At 41.1% G+C, this 25,014-nt stretch overlaps 1 protein-coding gene across 1 annotated transcript in view; it reads right to left on the reverse strand.

The window, feature by feature from the left end:
* kcnj3a (potassium inwardly rectifying channel subfamily J member 3a) overlaps positions 1-25,014 on the reverse strand; it is a 48,900-nt gene that overhangs the window by 16,294 nt on the left and 7,592 nt on the right. The gene's annotated exons all lie outside the window — the stretch shown is intronic.

Below are 25,014 nucleotides of genomic sequence, written 5' to 3' on the forward strand. Positions count from 1 at the left end.
CGTGCCATGGGTGCTGCCCCTTCCAGTGCCCTGTGTGAGCTGACTGCGCCCCTATTAGGTGTAGGCTGGGGCTCGGAACAAGTAGTTTCACTCATCATTTTCAAAGTACTTTCTCACTGGGTGAGATTGGATAAAACTGGGAAAACGTACCCGTTCCACTTGGAACAGGGACGCTGCGGAAGCCCCATCCTTCCAGAAGGAGTTTTCGGAAGCAAATACACATATAGCATCCGTTTAGGTGTATATGGAGAAACTTGGGAAGGCAGAAGTCTGCCGGGGAAACACGGCCTCTAAGGCTATACAGTGGACTACATGCATGCGAGTACCGCTTAGGTCTCAATATGTACCCCAGCCTTTCATGGTTCTCACGGATTCATCATGAAGGTCTGGCGCCAGACGTTCCACCGAGTCCAGCTACTTAGGGTGATGGAGGAACTCAACAGGGTCTACAGTACGGACACTCTGGAGCAGTTTTAGCAAGCCGACACTAACCGGGGCCTCTCGGTGCCACTACCCATTTGAGGTGAGAACACAGGAGGATACCGGCTCTACAAGAAGGCTATAGAACCTAGCGAACATGTTAGGGGTCACCCAGCCCGCAGCTCTACAAATATCTGTCAGCGAGGCACCACAAGCCAGCCCCCAGGAGGAGGCAACACTTCTAGTTGAGTGAGATCGCAACCTGAATGGGCAGGGCACCCCCTGTGCCTGATAAGCCAGGGTTATGCCATCCAAAATCCAGTGGGCCATCCTCTGCTTAGAGACAGCATTCCCCTTCTGCCGGACTCCGTAACAGACAAAGAGCTGGTCTGAGGTCCTGAAGTTTTGTGTCAGGTCTATGTAGCATCTCAATGCTCGGACGGGACAGAGCAAAGCCAGGGCTGGGTCTGCCTCCTCCAGGGGCAGCACTTGCAGGTTCAACACTTGGTCTTTGAAGGGTGTAGTGGGAACCTTGGGCACATAGCCGGGCCGGGGCCTCAGGATTACCTGAGAGTCAGCCGGCCCAAACTCTAGGCACAAATCGTCGCCCGAAAATGCGTGCAGGTCCCCTTCCCTCTTGATGGAGGCCAGTGCAAGCAGGAGCAGAGTTTTCAATGAAACTTTGGAACTTTAGCTCAACTGAATGCAAAGGCTTGAATGGGCCTTGCTGTAGTGATTTTAGCAGATTTGAGTCAGGTCCCAAGAGCGTATAGAGGGGGGCAGGGAAGGATTTAACCTCCTGGCCCCTCTAAGAAACCTGATGACGAGGTCATGCTTACCTAAAGACTTCCCATTCACGGGCTCATGGTACACAGCAATAACAGCGACCTGGACTTTGAGGGTGGAGGGAGACAGCCTTCTCTCCAGCCCTTGCTGTAGAAAGGAAAGCACGACCGCAATGGGGCATCTTCGGGGGTCCTCTCGGCGAGATGAACATCACTCGACAAACAGGTTCCACTTCAAGGCTTAAGCGTGTCTCGTAGATGGTGCTCTTGCCGAAGTGATGGTGTTCACTACCTCCTGGGGAAGGTAACCTAGAACCTCCGCATCCTGTCCAGGGAGCAGACATGGAGTTTCCAAAGGTCGGGACGTGGGTGCCAAACGGTGCCCCGTCTCTGAGTCAGTAGATCCTTCCTCAGAGGAATCGGCCAAGGAGGGGCTGTCGCGAGGAGCACTAGTTCGGGGAACCAGGTCCGAGTGGGTCAATACAGTGCCACTAGCAAGACTTGCTCCTCGTCCCCCCGGACTTTGCACAGTGTCTGTGCGAGAAGACTCACTGGGGCAAATGCATATTTGCGTAGGCCCTGAGGCCAGCTGTGTGCCAGTGCGTCAGTACTCCTCGGTCAGGGAGTAGAACAACTGGCAGTGAGAGGCCTCTGGAGATGCAAACAGGTCTACCTGAGCGGCTCTGAACCGTCTCCAAATCAGCTGGATCGTCAGGGGATGGAGTCGCCATTCTCCCGGGAGCAATACTCGAGACAGCTCTTCGGCTGTACGGTTAAGCAGGCCCGGTATATGAACAGCATGAAGTGACCTCAGAACCTTCTGACTCCAAAGGAGGAGGTGGCGGGCGAGTTGCGACATGTGACGGGAGCGCAGACCCCCTTGACAGTTGATGTACACAACGGTCGCTGTGTTGTCTGTTCGGACCAGCACGTGCTTGCCTCATATGCGACCTTTGAGACGGTTCAAGGCAAGGCGCACTGCTAACATCTCTAGGCAATTGATGTGCCACTGAAGTTGCGGACTTGTCCAAACCCCTGAGACTGCATGCCCATTGTACGTGGCCCCCCAGCTGGAGGTGGAGGCATCCGTGTAAACCACAGCATGCCCTGAGATCTGCTCTTGGGGCACCCCTGCCCAGAGAAACGCAAGATCTGACCACGGGGTGAGGGTTTGGCGACAGGCCGGTGTAACTAGGACCCGGTGAGTGCCGGGCAGAAGGTTGGACCGCCTCAGTCTGCTACCATGTAGCCGAGAACTGCCGGGCCAGGTTCCCGACCGCGTAGCCGAAGAGGCCGGTCTGGGACACAGGGACATTAAGGAACTGATCTTTGTCGGCGTCCCTCATTTCAACCAGACTCAGCCAGAGATTGCGCTACTGGACCACAAGCGTGGACATCGTACGACCCAGAGAACGCACGGTGACCTTCGCCGCTCGGAGCACGAGGTCAGTGACGGTTCGGAGTTCTTTCAGAACTTCTGGATCGTGACCACCCTCGTGCAGGTCCTTCAGTGCCTTGGCCTGGTGCACCTGCAGTTACGCCATAGCATGTAAAGTGGAAGCAGCTTCCCCGCAAGCCATATAGGCACTGCCGGTTAGACCAGATGAATGCCTATAGGCCCGGGAAGGAAGCACCGGGTCTCCCCGCCAACAGGAGGCAGACTTAGGACACAATTGCATCACTACCGCCCACTCCACTGGGGGAATCACCGAATACCCCTTCGCTGCACCATCATCGAGGGTGGTGAGGGAGGAGGAGCCCACCAGCCGGTTTCTGACAGTAAAAGGTGCCATCCACGACCTGGTGAGCTCGTCATGCACTTCCGGGAAGAAAGGCAACAGGGTGGGCCACCTTGAGAAACCAATCATCCTGCCTCGAGGGCTCGGGACGCGGTGAGATTTCCACTCGAGCCCTACCCTCTCGGCGGCCTGGGAAAGCATAGCTGTCATCTCCGGATCCAATTCAGGCTTTGCCACTGTCCCATGGGGTGGCAGAGCAGCCGAATCTTCATCGGACAGCTCTCTCTCCGATGCTGAGATTGACATCTGGTCGGGGGGAGGCCCACTGGATACCGCTGGTACGCTCTTTGAAGAGGGCCCAGCGCGTTCCTTGGGTTGCTCCACTGGATCAGAGGTGCAAGAGTAGTGATGGTCCCCAGAGGGTTGGTTCCCTGTGGGGTTTGCCACCACTGTAATCCTCAAACCACCCGTGCTACTGCTGGAAGTGGTTCTCGTCTGTCGGTCGCCAGAATAAGCCCCAGATCACAGCATCAGCAATGGGACTCCGCCCCCCTGAAAGTAGCGGAGCCTGGTTCGCAGCTCCGAGATGGTCATCTTCCCACAGTGGGAATATGACTCATCCATGAAGGCCACCTCAGCGTGCTTAATGCCCAGACACGTGAGACAGCGATCGTGACCATCACCCATTGCCAGGTAATGACCGCACCCAGAAACGCACGGGTGAAACAGCATCCTTATAAGGACGATCCGTTGTCTTTACCAAGACGCACCCGTGAAGCTCTTTTACAGAAATTTGCTCTTTAGGAAATGCTCTTTTAGTGCTGAGGTGCACAGGGGAATTGCCCGCTTGCAACACGACAGGGGGTAGTGCAGCCTGAAGTGCGCAAACCACTTGACTCGGGAACGACCACCGCTGAAGCTCCGTCTCGCCAACACACGAAGCTTCCGAGAGTGTGCTGAACTTGTAGTTCACCGCAGACACAGTTGAGCAGAACGATACTAACGCTCGGCTCCGAAGTGAAAAGCTGGTAGGCATTGCACCTGCTGCCTTATTATACTCACGCTGTGATCAGCGGCAGCTGGATGCAATAATTGCATGCCAATGTGCATTGGCTCATTTAGTTTACACTCGAAGAAGATTGGTCTATCGAAGCGATATCCCAATTAGTCGGTCACCGACGTGACGTAGAGAGACCGACTGAAAGGGAAAGTATGTTAGTATGTTACTTATAGACATTCCCCTAAATCTGCTCTACAAGCCAAATGATTTGAGGTATCAATTAGCTTCATAATTTACGTCATAAGAGTTTAGTTGCTTTGTTCAAATCATTAAACCTATGTAAAAGGAATAGTTACAGCAATGCTTGCAAACACCACTAATAATGTCAAACATAAGCAATGTGTTTTATGCAATCAAAACTACAACTCTGTGTTTCTATGGAAACCCAGTCTTGCCATGTGCAAATGCACAGCTCTGCATCCAAAGCTGTCCTCTCACAATCATATGTTAATGTCATTAATAAACAAAAGACTGAAATCAGCAGCACAACAGTCTGAGGGTATAACACACTCAGTCACCACTATTTCCCCAAGTCATGAAGAGTGTTGGTTGTAAAAACACACTCTGGATGTTTTGTAGCCAGTAGCATCCCATAAAACACATGTTTGATTGTGTTCAGCTGGGTGTAGGGCTGCATTGCAGTGATGTAGATTATACTGTAAGCGTGGGGAAATTCCTTTGTGCATCAAACACACAGTATAATGTTCAGACTAGACTATTATAATGCTCTCTTGGTGGGCCTTCCTGCATGTTCTATCAAGCCTTTGCAACTGATTCAGAATGCAGCAGCGACAGTTGTCTTCAATGAGCCAAAAAAAGCTCACGTTACTCCTCTCCTCATCAGGTTACACTGGCTAACAGCAGCCGCTCACATCAAATTTAAGGTTCTGCTTGCTTACAAGACGACCACTGGCGCGGCAACAATATACCTAAACTCACTAGTTCAAACTTATGTGCCCTCCAGAAGCTTGCGTTCTGGAAGTGAACAGCGCCTTGTGGCGCCATCCCAAAGAGGTTCAAAATCACTCTCACAGACCTTTTCCTGGACTGTGCAGAGCTGGTGGAATGAACTCCCAATCTCAATTCGAACAGCTGAGTCTTTACATATCTTTTTCGCCAGTACTTGACCAACTAATACTACTACTTACCTTTTCTTTTCTTTTCTTTTCTTGAAGAAAAAAAAAAACATAGCTACATGTTCTGTGCTAGACTAACTGAGAATTGTCATGGCACTGTTGTTGTTCTCTCACTGGTCTGATTGCTTCTATTGTTCTCATTGTAAGTCGCTTTGGATAAAAGCGTCTGCTAAATGATTAAATGTAAATGTACATGTAAATAATTTAATAAACGGCCCTGCCAGCTCTGTGGGTGACAACAGAAAGAAAAGTAATCAAGTCATCTGAAGCCCTGTGCCTTGAGTTCTCATTCTCAATGAGTTGAGCATTCAAATATGCATAACATGATATCATTTTTAAACCGCCTGACTGTATATCTCAGTAAAAACATAATATATAACACAAAAATATCAATATATTTTTCTTGAAGAAGAAGGGTACTTTGTAACCATAACTGAGATGGCAGAGAAAGGTGATTTCCCATGTGCTGATTTGACTAAACACCAAATGATGCTAAAAAGCAAAGCAGTGTCTTTATATTTATAAGGTTCAAAGCAAATAGATTTAACTGTAACACTTTATAATAACTTTCATTAATAAATCATTAACAAACATTATATAATGTTTAACTTGTCATTACTTAACATATATACATGTATCTAAAAATATGAGATAATTTACTTGTTAATGTTAACTAATGAACTTATTAAACATTACCAAATGATTGACAGATCATTATTTAATGTAAATCAAAATGCTTACAAATGTCATTAACCTTTCAATTCATATGATCATGCTTTTTTATCTTCAAATGATTTTGACAGATGGTTTACAAAAAAAAATAAAAACTAAAAAAACAAATAAAAAAAAAACATAATATAATACTAAATAAATCATCATTAAATAATTACTACAAACATCAAAAAACTTTCAATTCGATGTGTTTTAAAAAATCTACAAAAGATTTTAACAGCAATTAACAGATTGTTTATTTGTAAATGTACTTTTGAATGCTTACAAGTGTCATTAAACTTCAGTTCAGATATTAGCTAATGCTCATATTTACATTTACAAATGCTGTGAAAATATAGCTTAATTAGTCATTTTAAACACTTCACAAACTACTCATGTTAATGTATTCATTAACTCATAATCACAGTCTGTAAAGGTCATATATTTGGTCTTTGTTTGTTGTGTAGACTTCTACTATTTGCACATTTGAAATAATTTAATTATTTGTTAATGTTTTTGCAGTACCCAATCTAAAGTGGAAACTATTCATCAATTATAAATGATTATAAACATTTGCTAATCATTAGTACCTTCATGAGCAGTCGTTTTGATGGCAAAAAAAATTCCCAAATGTCAGGAATTCACCCTATTTTCACATCTTAACATATCATTTATTAATAATTTGTTCAAGTTTTTGCAGTACCCAGTCAAAGGTGGAGACTATTCATCATTTGTAAATGTTTATAAACATTTACTTATTTTTTAGCATCTGTATTGGCACTGGATTTTTAGCTACTGTAACAACGTTTGTGTAAAGGGTGGTAAGTTAAGTTTGGCTAAATGCTTGTTAAACCCAACCCTTAAACCTACCCATACCACCAAATCTGAACCTAACCTTACATGTATCACACCTCAGTAGCAGTGGTGTTGTGCATTGACAAAAGCTTTCAATCATTGTAGAACATCTGTTAAAATCATGCATGATCATATGGATTAGAAGTTTAATGACATTTGTAAGCATTTTAAATTACATGAAATGTTAATTATTAGGTAATGTTTAATACATTTATTAGTAAACATTAATAAGCACATTATTTCACATTTCTCGATATATGTGAACATATATTAACTAATGATCTGTTAAGCATTGCATAATGTTTGTTAATGATTTATTAATGAAAGTTATTATAAAGTGTTACCGATTTAACAGTAAAATCAGTCAGCAGAGGGCACCCTTGCCTTCAATCATTGATAAACTATGGAATCTTTGTTTGCTGAGGCAAGCATCATAATTACTACATAACTACAGACTGTGGAGCTCCATTACCATGTATCATATCTGGATAGTGTCTGGATATTCTTAAACTATATTAGATTTAAATCTGGCAACCAACCTCCTATCAACCACACAGAACACCCTAGCAACAACCTACTGTAACAACACCGTAGCATCCACCCAAAGCATGTCTAACACCACGATAACTGACTTTCTCAGTTGTCTCGGTGGTCCATCTTATCAATGTCAAAATGACTGATATGGTCAGCCAAATCAAAGAGGGCAGTATTTACTGTTAACTGAAACTGAGCATGAATTCATGTGTAACGGCTCAGTGTTAACAGTCAAAGAGAGATTTTGTCATGCAAAATGTTTTCTTCTTCTTCTTCTTCTTCTTCTTCTTCTTCTTCTTCTTCTTCTTCTTTATTTGTCTCTTTCTTTATTGGTGTTTTTTTTTTTTTGTTGTTGTTGTTGTTTCCTTTTTTTTTTTTTTTTTTTTTTTCAAGAAACCCCTAAACTCTGTGTGTACAGAATCACTAAAGCAGAAATAACCAGGGAGCAAGAACTTACATTCCTCAGGGTTCAAAGAGAGGCAGTGACTGGAAAGTGTTTGTAACATCCTTTAAATAACCGCTAGAAATGAAGGTGAGTGGAGCTGACACACACAAATCCAGTCCTTCACACCTATAGACATAAAGTAGAAGAGTTCCCCTGATAATATGAGGTGAGAATTTAGTCTTTTGGGATTTGGACAGTATAACAGTATAACGGTGAGAAAATAAATAAATAAATGAAAATAAATCTCAAGCAGAGCTTCCCAGGCAGTGACCTAGCATTAGTGCTAGCAAACACTGAGCATTTTCTCTGCAAACATACACAAGGACTGAGGATAACTCTCAGCCGGCTTCTTCTCTCTGCACTTGATTCGTCCTTCCACTAAAACTATTTGTATGTGAGTACCACACATATGGCTTAAACATCAATAAAATATAAATATTTTTTCCCCAAGCCAAAATGTAAAAGCTCCTCAGGATGAAATGTGTGAAAATAAGAGATGAAGATGGATGAATGCATGAATGGTCTTTACATTTGCAGTGTTTTCACACTCACTGTAGCACATGTACACATGCAAATGAGGTCATGGGTCTGTCCTGAGTCCCAGAGAGTTCAAAGTATTGTTGTAAATAAGAAAAAGAGCAAATTCCTTTACAGAATAGCACAATAAAACAACGATGTTACACAATAATTATGTGTCTTTCTTGATTTCATTTATTTATTTGATTATTTATGGCCTTTTGGCCACTTTAAAGAGAATAAAAGGAAGAAGAGGAAGCGGCAAAGTGGGCTCATAAAATGACAGAAGACATTATACTTTGTTTGTTTGTTGGCAAATGTGTATGTGCATTTAAAGGAAATAAGGTCATGCATTTTGTTTCGTCCTGATATCTTCAAATCAAATCAAAAGCTGTTTACTCACGATCTTTAAAACTGCAAACCATTCACTATTTTTCTGGTCAGACACAAGCTATTTATCTCTCAAACATCATTCTGCAACTATGAAGGTGTCCCTGTCCCTGGTTGGAAATGAAACTAACCACTTGTCCAGAGTCATAGTGTCCATGGTGATATAGTTGTAGACTCCTTCTGAAATGTTGGACACTGACATGGAAGTGGCTCATCACAGAGCAATTTCAGCATGAGTAAGTCCCTGGTGAAAGTACATCTCATTCATGATGCAGACGTTTATATAATACACTTAGAAATAGCTTATTTTTGTCTCTAGACTAAGGGGGAAAAGGTTGTTATAACTTACATGTTATAGGGACTTTATAAGGCTGTTATAACTTTTGTTATGTTAAGACCACAAAGTCATGATTATGACACACTTTTTTTGATTTAAGATTCCCATGATCTTAAAATAATAATAACAATAATAATAATAATAATAATAATAATAATAATAATAATAATAATAATTATTATTATTATTATTATTATTATTATTATTATTATTATAAAACAACTTTGATTTAAAGGCTTATGCTGAAATGCTTTGAAATGCATTTTTTTTATTTTTATAAATTTCTTCTACATGACATATGAATTAATGCCTTTACCAAACTACCTATACATAAATTTCACTGCAGTTTCCAATTGAACTTAACACTAGAGGCAGTAAAACACCAGTGACTTTTGTTCATTTTCATGTAAATTAAGACTACAGTGGCAGATTAGTAATAAATATTTTGGCAGTTTCTTGCGCAATACAACCTCACACTTATTTTACAATAGATATGTAATAGCTTTTGTGATGTAGTAAACGTGCTCAGTAGCTCACCTGGCAGAACAACAAAACATGCTATCTGGCAACTAGTCTTATAATGCCTCTAATGCGTATCAACTGAAAAGTGCAGCTAAGTTGGAGCAGCATATTTCAGGTTTTGTAGATATACAACAAGAGTCAGGTATTTCAAATGAGCTGTGGTTGCCCTCAATACTGTTTTTAGGGTTATAGGACACATGTATTTTTGATCTCTTCATAATCCCCACACATCCACTTGCATTAAAAATATAATACTTATAATAATGAAGAATGAGTAGGTGTGCTAACAAATGTTATGGTCCTGTACATAAACAGACAGACAAACTAAATATTCTAACTTTCCAGATGTTACTTTCATGTTTTTTTTTTTTTTTTTTTTTTTTGAATAATTTGTTTCTGTGGCAACAACAGTAATGGATGCCACAGTGAAACTGCATTTCTTAGCAAAAGTTTCTCCTCATTTCTGTGGTAAGACTGCAGTTCTGTCTCAAGGCTATAAAACCTCATTCTCATACAGCCAGAAGAGCAAGAGGACCCTCCGGAATCTCCCAGCATGCTCCGCCAGAGAATGAATCAAAAAATGAGAAGGAAGATTGCATGAGATGATGGGGTTAGGCTGAAAATAAAGGAAAGACAGAAAAGGAAAGAGCAAAAGGATGACAATGGTAATGGACATAAAGTAATAAATATTAAACTGTGACCAGACTCAGCAGAATACATTATCAGATACACGCACACATACTGTATATACCTTCTTAAATTCCTGAATGACAATTATTACATATGTGATTGAAAATCATCTTAAGTCTGCTTTATTGGTATAATAACTAAGCAATTTCACAGGAAAAAATAATGTTTTTTTTTTTTTTTTAATATTTTATATATATATATATATATATATATATATATATATATATATATATATATATATATATATATAATATATATATATATATATTACATTTGTGTTAATAATCTGAAGACACTCACAGTAACTTCTTTTTTTTTAGTTTTGCTCTATTAACAAACCATTTACAGATATAACCAAAGCAGAATCAACCATTGCATGTGTCAAAGCAGCAAAAAAGTACACAAAACCAACAATTTAGTAAATATTTATATTGTATTTGTGTTATTTTTTATTTATTTTTGTATTTATTTTATTTCATTTTTATTTTTTTATTATTTTTGTATTTATAAAGATTGTAATCTTTAATAAGATTGTGCCTTTCATGTGCCAAAAAAAAAAAAAAAGTTAGTAAGGTAGTTGTAAAGTTTAGATATTGGGTAGGATTAAGGGATCTAAAATATAGTCATGCAGAATAAAGCATAAACAGTCATTATGCTAGTTATATGCCTGCTACTTATAGTTAAATAGTTAATAGTGAGAATCGGTCCCAAAAATAAAGTGTTATCGGGACATTCCATCAATTACTCACAAAATATAAGGCAATGTCCATATAAATGTAGGGTTACACTTTATTTGGATTGTCCACTTTAGACATTCTACTAACTAAAATAACCTCACAACTACATGTTAACTCTCTGAATATTTATAGAGTAGCAGACTTAGGTTAGGCTTAGTAGAATAAGTTGGCATGTAGTTGGAAAGTTACTTGTAGTCAGTAGAATGTCTGTTGGTGGATGGTAGCAGATATTCATCAGACAGCTAACTTATAATCTAATGACTGCTAGTTGTAGTTCCAAAGTTATTTATGGTCAGCAGAATGTCTAAAGTGGACTATCGAAATAAAATTTTTCAAAATATTTTGAGAGCACATGAATAATAATAATAATAATAATAATAATAATAATAATAATAGTAAAGTGAATTTCAGTAATCAGACTTGCTGCTGGCCTTGGGGTGATGGTGCTTGAAAGATTATTGGTTTAAAAAAAAATAATAATAATAATACATAAATAAAATAACGGTAACACTTTCTATGAAGCCCATATTTATAATACATATAATTATTACTAAGGTATTACTAAGGCATTACAATGAATGCATAATGCATTATAAAAAAAAAAAAAAAAAAAAAAAAAAAAAAAAAAAAAAAAAAACTTATAATATGTTATATTATCTTATAAATAATCATAACAACAATTATAGTACATTATAATGCTTATGCATTTGTGGTTTTAACTTTTAAGATTATGATTATTTATAACACACAATGATCACCATAAATCTACTTTGATATTTATAGTGGACTATATATCTTGACATTGTTTATTTAAGATCTGCACAGTATCTTACTACATCTTGTAAGTGGTTAGGTGTGGAGTGTTATTTGAGTGTTCCCTGTGAGGCTAATATTAATTTTGATTAATGCTAGTTAATAATTTCAGCTGAAAAAAAAAACAATGTTTATATAGGTTATATTTTATTTTGATGGTCCCCTTAGTCTATTGACTATAAGCAACTTTCCACTACATGTCAACTAACTCTCATTAGAATATTAGTAGGCTTAGGTTAAGGTTAGGGTAGGTAGAATGTTGACATACTTGCAAAGTTACTCAAAGTTAGTCAGTTTGTCTGTTGGGGAACAATCAAAATAAAGTGTCAGCATATATTTAGCAGACATACTACTAATACTCCAATGACTGCTAGCTGACATGTAGTTGCAGAGTTACTTATCAACAGCTATCGAAAGTGTACCATCAAAATAATCAAACTGATATTACAATAAAAATAGTTCAAAGCAAATGTGTCATATTACACATTCATCTGCTCTGATCTTATGGCTGTTTGAGGGAAAAAAAAAAATTATTATTATTATTATTACTATACTTATAAGTGGTCTTTGATTGCTTTAAGTAAAATAGCATAAGAAAGATGGCAAGGTATAAGACTTATAATACATTATAACTATGAGAAATATAATCCATTGTAACTTACGTGGATGCAACATGTTCACTGTGTGTTATAAATCATCATACTCTTAAAACCTACAGTATAACCACAAATAAGTAAACATTATAATACATTAAAACTGTTCTTATGAATATTCATAAGATGATATAACATATTATACTACGGGCCGTTGAATGCTTGAATCTGATTGGCTGACGAATGTTCTGAGGTGTGCAATTATTTTCAGGGAAACACACGGCGAACGTAGGCAGGCAGCTCTCTTGACCTCATTATAGTTCCATATCTCTTCACATAGTTAACTGTAATAAGGGAAATTAGCATACAGTACCTATACAGCACACAAGAATAACAAAAACAACATGACAGACGATTTTCCGAAAGTAAATACACATGACATTTCTCACTAGCAAGCTAATAACAGCACTGTTTAGAGATACTGCTGCAGAACACTGTTGAGGGACGAACAGAGGCAGCTTAATTCACACAAGCACTCTCTCTTTTTCTTTTTTTTCCTCTGTGTGTCTCTGTCTCTCTCGCTCTCTTTCTAATAACTTCATTAATAACTGCATTAGAATGCTATCAATGTCTCAAACCTTCATTAACAGCTTTAAAATGATGTTTTGAAACCAGCAAAAAAAAAAAAAAAAAGATGCAGAAGAAATAATCCTACTCACAACTGCGATTTAAGTACAAAAAACAGACAAATCCCTTTAAATATATCATCTCATCGATGTCTTGAGGTGTGGTTACTGTAGTATAAGCGGAATAATTGACTCTGGGCCATTGAATTATTAGAAAAATAATTTACACCCGAGGTGTAACATCACCACCTCAGGTGTGCATTATTTTTCTAATAATTCAACGGCCCAGAGTCAATTATTCCTTAGGTTTATTATAATGCATTACGCATTCATTAAAATGCCTTAAGAATACCCGTATAATGTGTTATGTCTGTAAAGAGGACTCGAAACTTATTTTACTTTTTATTGTTCTCATCAACCTTACTGAACTCCATCAACTCAACACTCACATCACTGACTGCGTGACAACATTCTAGCATCAACGTCACTGTCCATTCCAAACTCTTAAAGTGACCAGTGCTCTTTATATCTTATCAATGTAACAAACACATAACTTTAATTAAACACCAGATTATAAATCTAACTAAGCATGCAACATTTCCCCTCCCCTCCCAGTGAACTAAGTGTGAAAGAACGTTAAGTAATCCTGAAAGCGAGCAGGCCGAGTGTGCGATCTGGTAGGCCTGCCTTGCGATGGTTCAGATGGTGGTAGGGATGTTGCTTGCAGAGTCACTGGATGCTGTGCTGGGGGCAGAGGGTATGAAGAACTGAGCAGAGAGCAAGGGAGCACAGTGTCTCAGGTGTGATCTGCACCAGAAGGGCACGGTACTTTCCTAAGCCGACTGGCATGCCAACGGGAACCATCAGATAGCTGGAATGTAACTGGACCTAAATGCTTTTGCACCTGCTGGGGCTGTGACCAGAAAGTGTGGAGCTTGTTTTTCCGGTGTGGCCGCTGAACCCGCACCCAGTCCATTGGGAAGATTCTTGGAATCCGGGCCTTTTTCTTTGCGTCGAATCGGCCCCGTGTTTTGAGCTGTTGTTCACGTACCCTGGCTTTCACCACCGGATTTCCACCATGAGAAGTAGGAGGGCAAAGTCTATGCAGGGGTAACTCCAGCTCTCATCCCTGCATCAGTTTTGCTGGTGGCACTCCAGTAGTGTCATGCTGAGCTGCTCTGTAGTGTAGAAGAGTTTGAGACAAGGCCTTGTTGAAAGAGCAGCCTTAAGCCAAGTAATCTCTCAGACCATTTTTCAGTGACCGATTAAATCTCTCTATGCCCCCGTTTGACTGTGGGTGATAGTAAGCTTTTTGTATGTGTTTGATTCCTTTGCTATGGATGTAACCGGCAAACTCAACAGACACTAGTTGGGGGCCATTGTCTGTCGTCAAAGTCCTTGGCAGGCCCCAGCGGGCAAAGAGCAACTCCAGAAAGTCAATGATGGAACTGGATGTGACCGAGCCCACAGATGTAACCTCTGGCCACTTCGAATGTAGATCATAAACTACTACAAGAAAACGCAAATGATGAGGCACGTCATGGAGTTCCCCACAGATGTCCAGCTGAATGTGGTCCCAGGGTCGAGTTGGCCAAGGCAAAGACCCTAGTGGCGGCGGAACTGGTGAGCCTGTTTTCCCGCTTACAAGACATGGAGCACAATCCCGAACAAGCTGTTGGACACAATGTCTTTGTCCAACCCCGGCCACCATACAAAGATCCCTACAGCGCTGCTTTAGTCTGACTATGCCGAGATGGCCCTCATGCACCATGGTCAGCACTCGTCCTCTCTGAGTTAGCAGGAATAATGGCGCAGTGTCCACGAGCCAAGCATGTGTCATTCCAGCATGACAATTCGTGTTTCACTCTGGCATATGGCTGGATATCTGTTGCCACTTGAGTAGGCCAGCCATTCAGGACATACTCACGGACCGCAGATAGTGTGGAATCAGCGGCAGACTCCGCTGTGAGTTCCTCCAAGGACACAAAGGCTGTCAGGGGTGCATGCACTAAATGAATAAGGTCCCCGTCCTCAGCCACCTGACAGAAGGCAATGGGCGATGACACAGAACGGGACAGCAAATCAGCCACCACATTATCTCTGCCTGAGGTGTATTGTATTGTAAAGTCATACTGCTGGAGGCGGTCAGTCCAACGGTACATGCGCAGTGGTTTGTGACCAGACCCAGAAGGAGACATAAGTGCACTGAGGGCTTGGTGATCAGTCCGAAGGGTAAATTTTCGGCCATAAAGGTAGGCATGCCAACGCTCGCAGGCCCATACACAAGCCAGAGCCTCCCTCTCTCCAGTTGAGTACTTTTGTTCGGTCAGGCTGAATGCGCGAGAAGCAAAAGGCCACGGGCCGTTCGATCCATTCTGGATTCGTGAAAGAACAGCGCCAGCAGCAGTAGCTGAAGCATCACAAGTGACCAGTGTGGGGCAGTCAAGACTGAAGTGTGCCAAGACAGGTGGGCTTGTCAACAGTTCCTTAAGTGTGCGCACAGCATCAGAACAGGCTGAAGACCAGGTCCATGGAGCATCCTTTTTGAGAAGTTGGCGGAGAGGGTACGTGATTGTGGAGTACTGAGGTAGAAAACGCATATAGTATGTTGTCATCCCTAGAAATGATGCAACCTGTGCTACGGATGAAGGCTCCGGCACCTGATGTATAGCCTCAATATTGGAGTGCAAAGGCGACAGGCCCTCGGCTGAAACATGAAAACCAACAAAGTCAACCTCTGGTACTGCAAATAAGCATTTCTCCATGTTAAGTGTCAAATTGTGTTGACTGAGTGCAGCAAAAGTAGCCTTAAGCGCTGTTCATGAATCACTGCATTCGGGGCATGGACAATGACGTCATCAAGGTAGATGGCAGTGCCAGGGACACCAGCCAGTATAGTGGACATGATTTTTTGAAAACAGCTAGGGGCCGAGCTGAGTCCAAAAGGCATCCTTGTGTAACGAAATACGCCAGAGTGCGTAACGAATGCAGTAAGATTTCTGCTGTCTGGGTGGAGGGGAACCTGGAGATAGCCTTGACGGAGGTCAAGTTTGGAAAAAATTGTTGAGCCATGAAAGTGTGTAGTCAGCTCTTCGATTGATGGCAGAGGGTAGCGATCTGGGATCACTGCTTTATTGACAGACCTTAAATCCACACAAACTCTTAGTCCGCCAGATTTTTTCTTAGCCACTGTCAGATTAGACACCCATGGGGAGGCGTCAGCAGGTTCGATGATGCCCTCTGCTTGCAGTTTCACAAGTTCTGCTGTGACTTCCTCACGCAATGCCAGCGGAATGTGGCGAAGTGGCTGAATGACTGGTTTAACTGTAGGATCCAAAAGAGGCTGATGAGTGAACGCAGCTAGGCAGCCAAGGCCTTTAAAACAATGTTGGCCATTCATGTTGCCAGGGACAGCTGACAGTCAGAATTTGAGCCCCCTTATTGTCCAGCAGAGAAAAGCCCAGACTAATAAACAGGTCCAATCCAAGGATATTGTTGCCATGGTGTGTAATGTGAAAAGGGAAGTCGGGTAGGACCTTGTTGCCATACTGGACAGGCGCATGTACAAGGCCGATAACATCAATTGTAGAACTTCCATATCCAAACAGATTCAGAGAAGGTGGCTGAAGGGGCAAGTGTGTCAGGAAACGTTCATAAGTAGCCATATTGAGTAGTGAGACTTTAGCCCCTGTGTCCAGTAGCAGTGAAATACAGGAATCTGCTATAGTAACAGTGCATGTAGAAAACCCTGCTGAATTGGTATTTATTGAATGAATAATGGCAGGGGTTGTATTGTTAACACGTGGGTTTCGTTGTGTAGGAGCTTGAACTGGGGCAGACCGACAACATTTTGCAAAGTGGTTCAGCTTTTGACAGCGTCGGCATGTTTGCCCCCGTGCAGGGCAGTCAGGGGCACGTGATGGGTGCCTAGTGGACCCACAATTTCCACATCGCCGATTAACTTGAGGACGTGCATATTGTATGTCTGCACTTGAAGATACATCTGCCTCTGTCCTGTAAACTTGTGTGCATTCTTGTATCATGTCCCCACTTGATTCGTGTGATGTATTTAATTTAGCAGCACACTGTGCAGCAGACTCAATTTGAGAGGCCAGAATTACAGCTTTCTCTAAAGTGAGATTATCATCTTCCAATAACAGCCGCTCCCGAACGAGTGTATTGGTTGTTTTCTCAATCAACTGATCTCGTATCATCTCATCTGATAAAGCACCAAAACAGCACGGTTTTGCCAGTCCTCTCAAGTCAGCGACATATTGAGCAATCGACTCACCAGCGCGCTGTCTCCGCTGCCGGAACTGCAACCGTTTTTACAGGAGACTCTGTTTTTTTTCAAAGTGTCGATCTATAACAGTGTAATCGCAGCGGCGTAATCGTCCGCATCTCCGAGTGTGCGAAATACACGCTGTCCTTCGGCACCAAGACAGTGGAGAAGTATGGCCATTTTCCGCTTCGTCGGGACGCCATCGAGGCCCATTGCTAACAGGTAAGTTTCAAACGACGTTTTCCACTGCTCCCATGGGACTGTAGGTTCGCCAGGATGGGGCAAAAAGGGGTTCGGGGGAGATAGCGACAGCGCGGGGAATTCCTCAGCCATCCTTGTCGCCAATTGTTATGTCTGTAAAGAGGACTCGTACTTAAACTTATTTTACTTTTTATTGTTCTCATCAACCTTACTGAACTCCATCCACTCAACACTTACATCACTGACTGTGTGACAACATTCTAGCGTCAACGTCACTGTCCATTCCAAACTCTTAAAGTGACCAGCGCTCTTTATATCTTATCAATGTAACAAACACATAACTTTTATTAAACACCAGATTATAAATCTAACTAAGCATGCAACATAATGTATTATCAATATGGGCTTCATAGAAAGTGTTACCAAAATAACTAAAAATAACAATTGTAACATACAATATTGTTGTCATCACAGTTGTATGAAAGGAGAGGAACAAGATACCTGACATGTAAAAGAATTCCTTCCTGTCATCTCTGTAAAATTATTAAAAATAAATGCTTAGATTGTTGACTGTGACTTGTTCATCCTGACCAACAATGTGGAAATGAATGCGTAAAACATGACAATGCCTTTTTGCGTGTTTCTGTATGCTTCTCCACCAGTGGTATGATAATTCCCTCACCCAAGCAACTGTGTTGTCCCTCACCCAAGCAACTGTGCCAACATGCTTTAAGTCCACATCCATTGTGCCAGTGCCGAAACACTCCTTCCCAATGTGCCTGAATGAATACCGCCCCGTAGCACTCACACCTATTGTCATGAAGTGCTGGACCCACACCAATTTGCTTTGAAGAAATAGGAGCACAGAGGATGCAGTATGCACAGTGCTGCACTCTGTACTCACACACTTGGACAACAACAACACATATGTACGGATGTTGTTTGTTGACTTCAGCTCAGCATTTAACACTGTCATTCCCTCCAAGCTGACCACAAAACTTGGAGACCTCGACATTAACACCTCCCTCTGCAACTGGATTATGGACTTTCTGACCAACAGACCTCAGCATGTTAGATCAGGCCACACCTGCTCCACCACCATCACACTCAACACCGGAATACCACAGGGCTGTGTGCTGAGCCCATTCCTCTACTCCCTCTATACCCACGACTGCAAGCTTGTGCATGGATCAAACTCCATCATTAAGTTTGCAGATGACACCATGGTGATTGGCCTCATCAGAGACAACGATGAGACTGCCAACAGGGAGGAGGTACACCACCTCGCCTTATGGTGCGCTGACAACAACCTGCTCCTTAACACCAGCAAGACAAAGGAGCTCATTGTGGACTTCAGGAAGAAGAAAGGAAGCACGCATGACCCCATCCACATTAACAGGATGGTTGTTGAACGTGTCTCCAGCTTCAAGTTCCTGGGAACCACCATCTCAGAGGACTTGTCCTGGACCACAAAAACCACCAGCCTGGTCAAGAAGGCTCACCAGCACCTCTTCTTCCTCAGGACACTGAAGAAGAACCAGCTGTCTTCAGCCATCCTGGTGAACTTTTACCATATGTTCATAGTTTCTGCTTATAGTGTACATACACTTATACATAATCTATCTGTATAGTATGTTCATAGTACACGTATCTGTATATCATGCTGATAGTATTTAAAATCTGTAAATTATGTCCATAATACTACCTTATTTGTATATTTATTGTACATTTGTAACATATTGTAGACACTGTATATTCTGTACTTACTGCTTATTGCACTTCTGTTTAGATGCTAACTGCATTCCGTTGCATTGTACCTTACATGTGCAATGACAATAAAGTTGAATCTAATCTAATCTAATAATTCATGATGATGATTATTGATGTTAATATTCTGACACTGCTGTTGAAGCAGATGGCTTGTATTTCTCACTTGCCTTGTCTTCTTCTGACTTGTTTCGTATTGACACATGCTCTGGGTCCTGTCCATTTACCATGCTCTTTGCTTCTGCACATGGCTTTTGTTTTGTTCTATGGGCCATGTCCTAATCTGTCTTACGTCTATACATCAATACATCATTCCAGCAATGTTATATTACAGGATAAACAGATTGGAGTATTAGTTTTTTAGATGACATTTAGACTTTTCAAAGTCTAATTGATTCTTACTTTAATTAAATTAACTCCTTGGTCCTTGCACACTTAATCCGACATTTTCACATGCGCGTATTTTTGTATTCGTCATCCTAAAAATTTGTCACGCACAGAAACCTTGCACAACGCATAATCCTTGCACACTGATTCCGAAATTCTCATCCAAAACTTTCGTCATTGGCTAAGGCCCGCCCATAAGGCCATTTGACTGACATGTCAACCAATCACGTCAACCAATCACAGTCTGTTTCATTCATCGTCACATTTTTGGATGTCGTGTCGTGTGTAAAACTCTCTGACATATTTTAAAGATTCTATGCCCCGAACTTTAAATATTTCACATACTTTTGAAAATCCAGCATTTAGTTGATCCGGATAAGCGCTTGTCATCACAGTTGTAAACACGATGGCTTTCTTCTTTCGTGAGGGGGTTTGACGTCACGGCATCTTTGTTTCCAGGCGGAATGTTAAAAAAACGCAACACGGAAATCCTGTATAATTCAACCAATCCGACGACAACTTTGAAACTCTTGAAGTGTTTCCACTTTTGTGTGCCATATGCAAAATTAACACTTTTTTTTCTTTTTTTTCATTTAAGTAAAGCTGAAGAAGACAGAAGAGATTTGTATGTGGGGAGTCACTGGGATAGGTAGAGAGAGACAGAATAAATGAGGTTGTACATCAAGTAAGGTCAGAGAAAAGGAGTGAAAAGAGCATGAAAAGAGTGAAAAGAGCAGCGAAGGCTTTTCCAGGGCTCTGACAGGCGTAGCATAACAATGGGACAGAAATAGCAAGTGTCTTTCCCAGAGGATCACCTCACAAGGAGCCACTCCAGCCAGCAAAATGTTCATGGGTCAATGTGTTTATCTGCAATCGATTAAAGTGCTCCTTAGAGGTGTTCAAACGCAATCAATCAATAGTACTGAAGACCTAAAGACAAAAGCTACAGTTCTACTTTGACCAGGGGACAATACAGACATTTGTGTGATAGTCATCAAGTAATCAATGACCCAATATTCCACAGAAATTAATATCAATTTGTTATAAGCCTGATCTTAGACTTTTAAATCTAACACACACAGAGGTTCTAAGAGTACTATCAGGTGAGAAACCCAAAATCAGAACAATGTCTGGCAAATGTTAAATTGTGTAAATTTGCATATAGACGAGCAATTACTGTATATTGGTTGTGTCTACAAACATAGTGAGCTAACTATTGCTTCTTGCACATTTCAACACTTTTAAAGTTAAATTTCCAGTGAGTGGCACTAAAAGCACTTTCAGTTTTATCTGAAACAGATGAACATGAATCTTGGTTGTCTTATGTATCATGGCAAATGTAAAAGATATAAATGCATTTGCTTATGCAACCATGGTGTTTTAGCTTGCTTCTGTAAGACTTTATCTTGTCTAACTTGTATTTCATGGGACTTCTGCATTGCAAATGCAACACCAGGTGAACAACCAATCATGTTTACTACATCAGTAAAGCCATACATATGGAGTTGTGATTAAGTTATTAAAATATATCAAACTGTATTAGTTTAGAATTCACAAGATACATTCATCCAAGCCATTTGCATAGGGCCAACAATGAGAACATGTATTTATGTATTCCATGTAGAATCAATAGCTGGTTACACTACCAACCAAATGCTTGCAGTTATTTATGACTGTTTTACATTGCTGTTGAGGAATTTAGAATTGCTTCAGTTCAGTGATATTTGTAGGCTTTCAAGCATGAACATTTCAGGTCCTCCAACAGCATTTCAATAAGGTTTAAGTGCAGACTCTCATTAGGACAGATGTCCTGGAGAATTCCCTGATGCTGAGCAGAATTCATAGTTCCTTCAGTGAAGGCTTCCAAGTTCTGTTGCAGCAAAACATGGCTTAAATATCACCACCATGCATGCTCAACCTTGATTTCTAAAGAAAAAAAAAAAAAAAAAAAAAAAAAAAAAAAAAAAAAAGAAAAGACCTGTCCATAAGATTTATTTATTTATTTATTTATTTTAATTCTTGATGATCATCCCGGTACTACAAATGTGAGACTCTGAGGAATGGTTTCCGTCTTACTACTGTATTGTCTGTATGTATAAAGTGTGTTTGTTTGTAAGTGTGTTCATGATTGTTATTTATTTATTTATTTATTTATTGCCATTATAGATCATAAAAGGTTGTTGCTTTTTGATAAATTACCAAATGTTCAGCTGTGTTCAATGCAGGTGGGCTGATCGCAACATTTATGACTGTAAAACCCTATGAGCCCATCCCTGAACTCTGTACAGAACAAATCATTTATACAACAGAACAACATCAGCTGCACTGCTAAGCCAATTATTTCTCTTTTTCTATTTCTGTCTGTATGGCAGATCCTTGAAAGATATTTTTCCTCACCAAACAGGGTTCACATGGGGTTATGTGCCACTCCACACCCTCAAATAATTTATCACCATTCAGTCCAGCCATGGCAAATCCCTAAAGACACAATTACCAAGACCTTTTCACTTAAGAAATGACACAGACCCAAGCACACACACAGCACAAAATACTGCTCTGCTCAGGTGTCTCCATTGTCAGTTAGGGCCTATTAATTCTTCAGCATGACCAGCTGTTTTAGGGTCTGGAACACCAGAGACTGTCCAAAACAGCAATTGGGGAAGAAAGAAAAAGAAGAAGAAGAAGAAAAAGAAAAAAAACTAAATATAGATTTAAATAGTATGTAGTCAGTCTGTAGTATGTAATACTGTACATCCAATATCCAGTGACAGTAAGTTGTACCAAACTAAACCACTTAAATATTAGGTCATTCAAATTAAGTGTTTATTTATTTATTCTTTTTTTCATTCTCTTTCTATTTCTTTCTTTCTTTCTTAATATGGGGAGATCTGTCAGTGTTTATATGTTGGGACTTAAGAGTTTATTATGTCTGAGCTTTGGGGGTGATCACTGTGCTAAAGAGTAAAGCTTGTGATTAGAAGATGGATGTTAAGATGTCTATATTCATGCTGCTTACCCCACTCTCCTAGTGGGGATAGTGGGGTAAGTTGAGCCACTAGTAAGTTGACCCACCCCCTGTATCTTGGCAACTGTAAAATTGTACTGTCGTGTGTTCTTGTCTTTTAGAACAACCCATTATTTCTGCCAGACTACAAAAAGGAGTCCCGAGGCACAGGATGGTCAACACTAGACCAAGGCGGAGCTGGAGGGACGAGGGAGTCCAGTGTAACCAATGGACTGATGGGCCACGGTGGAGAGGAGGTAGCTAGGAGCCATGGTGGAGCCGACAGGTCCACGGGCCTAGGCAGAGTCCAGGGCTTAGAGGATGGAGACGGAGTCAAGGGATACTCCAGCCACGGTGACGCAGGGTGAGCAGAGGGGCTGCCAGACGACAGAAGAGGAGGAGGCAGGAGCGGGTGGGAGGGTGGGCATTTGTGAGCCTCCGGTCTTTCTGGGCTGAACTCAGGAACAGGAGGGGCAGAGCTCACTGACGGAGGAGGGAGGAAAGATGGCAGTTCGGTATCAAAGTCTATCAGGTCTCCTTCCACTCTCTATTTTCCCAGATCCAGTAATAACTCACCCTCAGCCTTGTTGCAGTGGGCTCCTGTTCACGATCTCACTGGCAACGTCTTTCTCCCTTGTGGTGGGCATGGTAGCCGGCTCTTGCACCTGGACTGACGTCATGGGCTTCGACTCATTGGCGATCCTCAGCTCTGTCGCTCTCTCTGGTGATGGCTCGTTGGTTGCGGCGGGCTCTGGCTCTCCATCAGTGGTGGGCTCGGGCTGATGCTCTGTGCAGCGGGGAGATGGTGGATATGGCGAGATCAGTCTCGGGAGAGATGATGAGAGGCGATCAGTTTCTCGCCAGAATCCACTCCAGAAAGGCAGCAAAATCCGCTCAAGGACCATCTTTGGATGACGGTGCTCAAACTAGCATCGTAGACTGAGCAGAGCATGTCATCTGGGTAGCTGGTGATATTAGCGAGCGCCAGGAACAGTCTGGTATGGTCCTCAAGTGATCTCTCCCCCTGCTCCAGCAGAAGGAGGAGGTATTCGGTGCAGGCGAGGGGATCCATGAGGGAACACGGGGAAAACAGAGAACAAACACTGAAGAAACACGGGAAACAAAAAAGGGGGAAACACGCAAATAACACTGTTTTAGCCGGTCGGGTCTTTTGTCACACTTCTACTGTGGTAGAGCAAGGAATGAGGACCAAAGAACACTGAGACGCAGAATAATTCACAAACAACAGTTTTTAAACTTCATACAGGGTTTACTCAGGGCAGGCAGGAGACACACACATAGCACATGTACGTTAGTAGACCCGACAAACACAGACTGAACAGACAGAATAATGAGGGATAATTACTACACACACCTGGAATCAAATGAACAATCAACACGAGGGAGAAACTGGGTCACAGGAAACACATGGGGAGGGAAAACACAACAAAACAGTACAGAAACCTGACAATAGGGACAGTGTTCAAGTGCACAAAATTCTTTTCTGATAATATACATTTTTCCACCTGCAAACCTTATTGGTCTGTTCCACATTGTAGAAAAGCCAAGAATCGTTTGACTAAAATGTTTATTAGTTTCAGTGACATTTATTCTTTCATTCTAATTCACTTTTTATTTAATTTTAAGTCAAGTCAAGTCAAGTAAAGTCAAGTCACCTTTATTTATATTGTGCGTTTAACAATACAGATTATGTCAAAGCAACTGTACAGCATTAGTTAGGAAAATAGTGCGTCAATAATGCAAAATGACAATAAACACAATTTTTTTTTTTTTTTTTTTTTTCGTGCAGTTCTCCTCTGGCCAATGAAACCAGTTTTACCTAAAAAACGCCCTGTGTAGGTTTTTTCTTTTTTCTTTATTTCTTTTTTATTTATTTATTTATTATTATTATTTTTTTTTTTTTTTGAAGTTTACAATAAATTCAAACAACAGAAGATTGAAATTTAAACTGAATTTGTTATTGAGCCACAGGAACACTTTTTTTTTATATGAAGCCATGTTTTTAGAACCCTTTGTTAGATAGTTTTGATAGTTTAATTATAAATAATAAACATCCTGAAATTACGTTAGATTCTTTCAGTGTACTTCTGTCTCATTTTCCCTTATATTTAGGTCTACATACAGTAACTAAAAAATGGCTCACCTTACCCCACTCTCTCCTACTCATTTCTATTGGTTTCTAAACTTAAACTGGCAATCGGTTTCCTCAAATGAGTTATCCTAGCTAATTAGGTTTTACAGTGTATGCAGTCATGGGCACATCCATAGTTCAGGCTATAGTTTTGCTGGCACAGTGTAGTACATTCTGCCCACTGGTTTCATCATTTATGAAACTCCTTATCACTGGTTACAGAACAGCTGAGCAAACCTCAAAGCTTACAGTCAGTATTTATGAAGGTCTTTATCAGACTGATCTTAGTGCAGGGATAAATTTACACTCTGC

Source organism: Cyprinus carpio, chromosome A9, assembly GCF_018340385.1.
Source record: "Cyprinus carpio isolate SPL01 chromosome A9, ASM1834038v1, whole genome shotgun sequence".
Taxonomy (NCBI): Eukaryota; Metazoa; Chordata; class Actinopteri; order Cypriniformes; family Cyprinidae; genus Cyprinus; species Cyprinus carpio.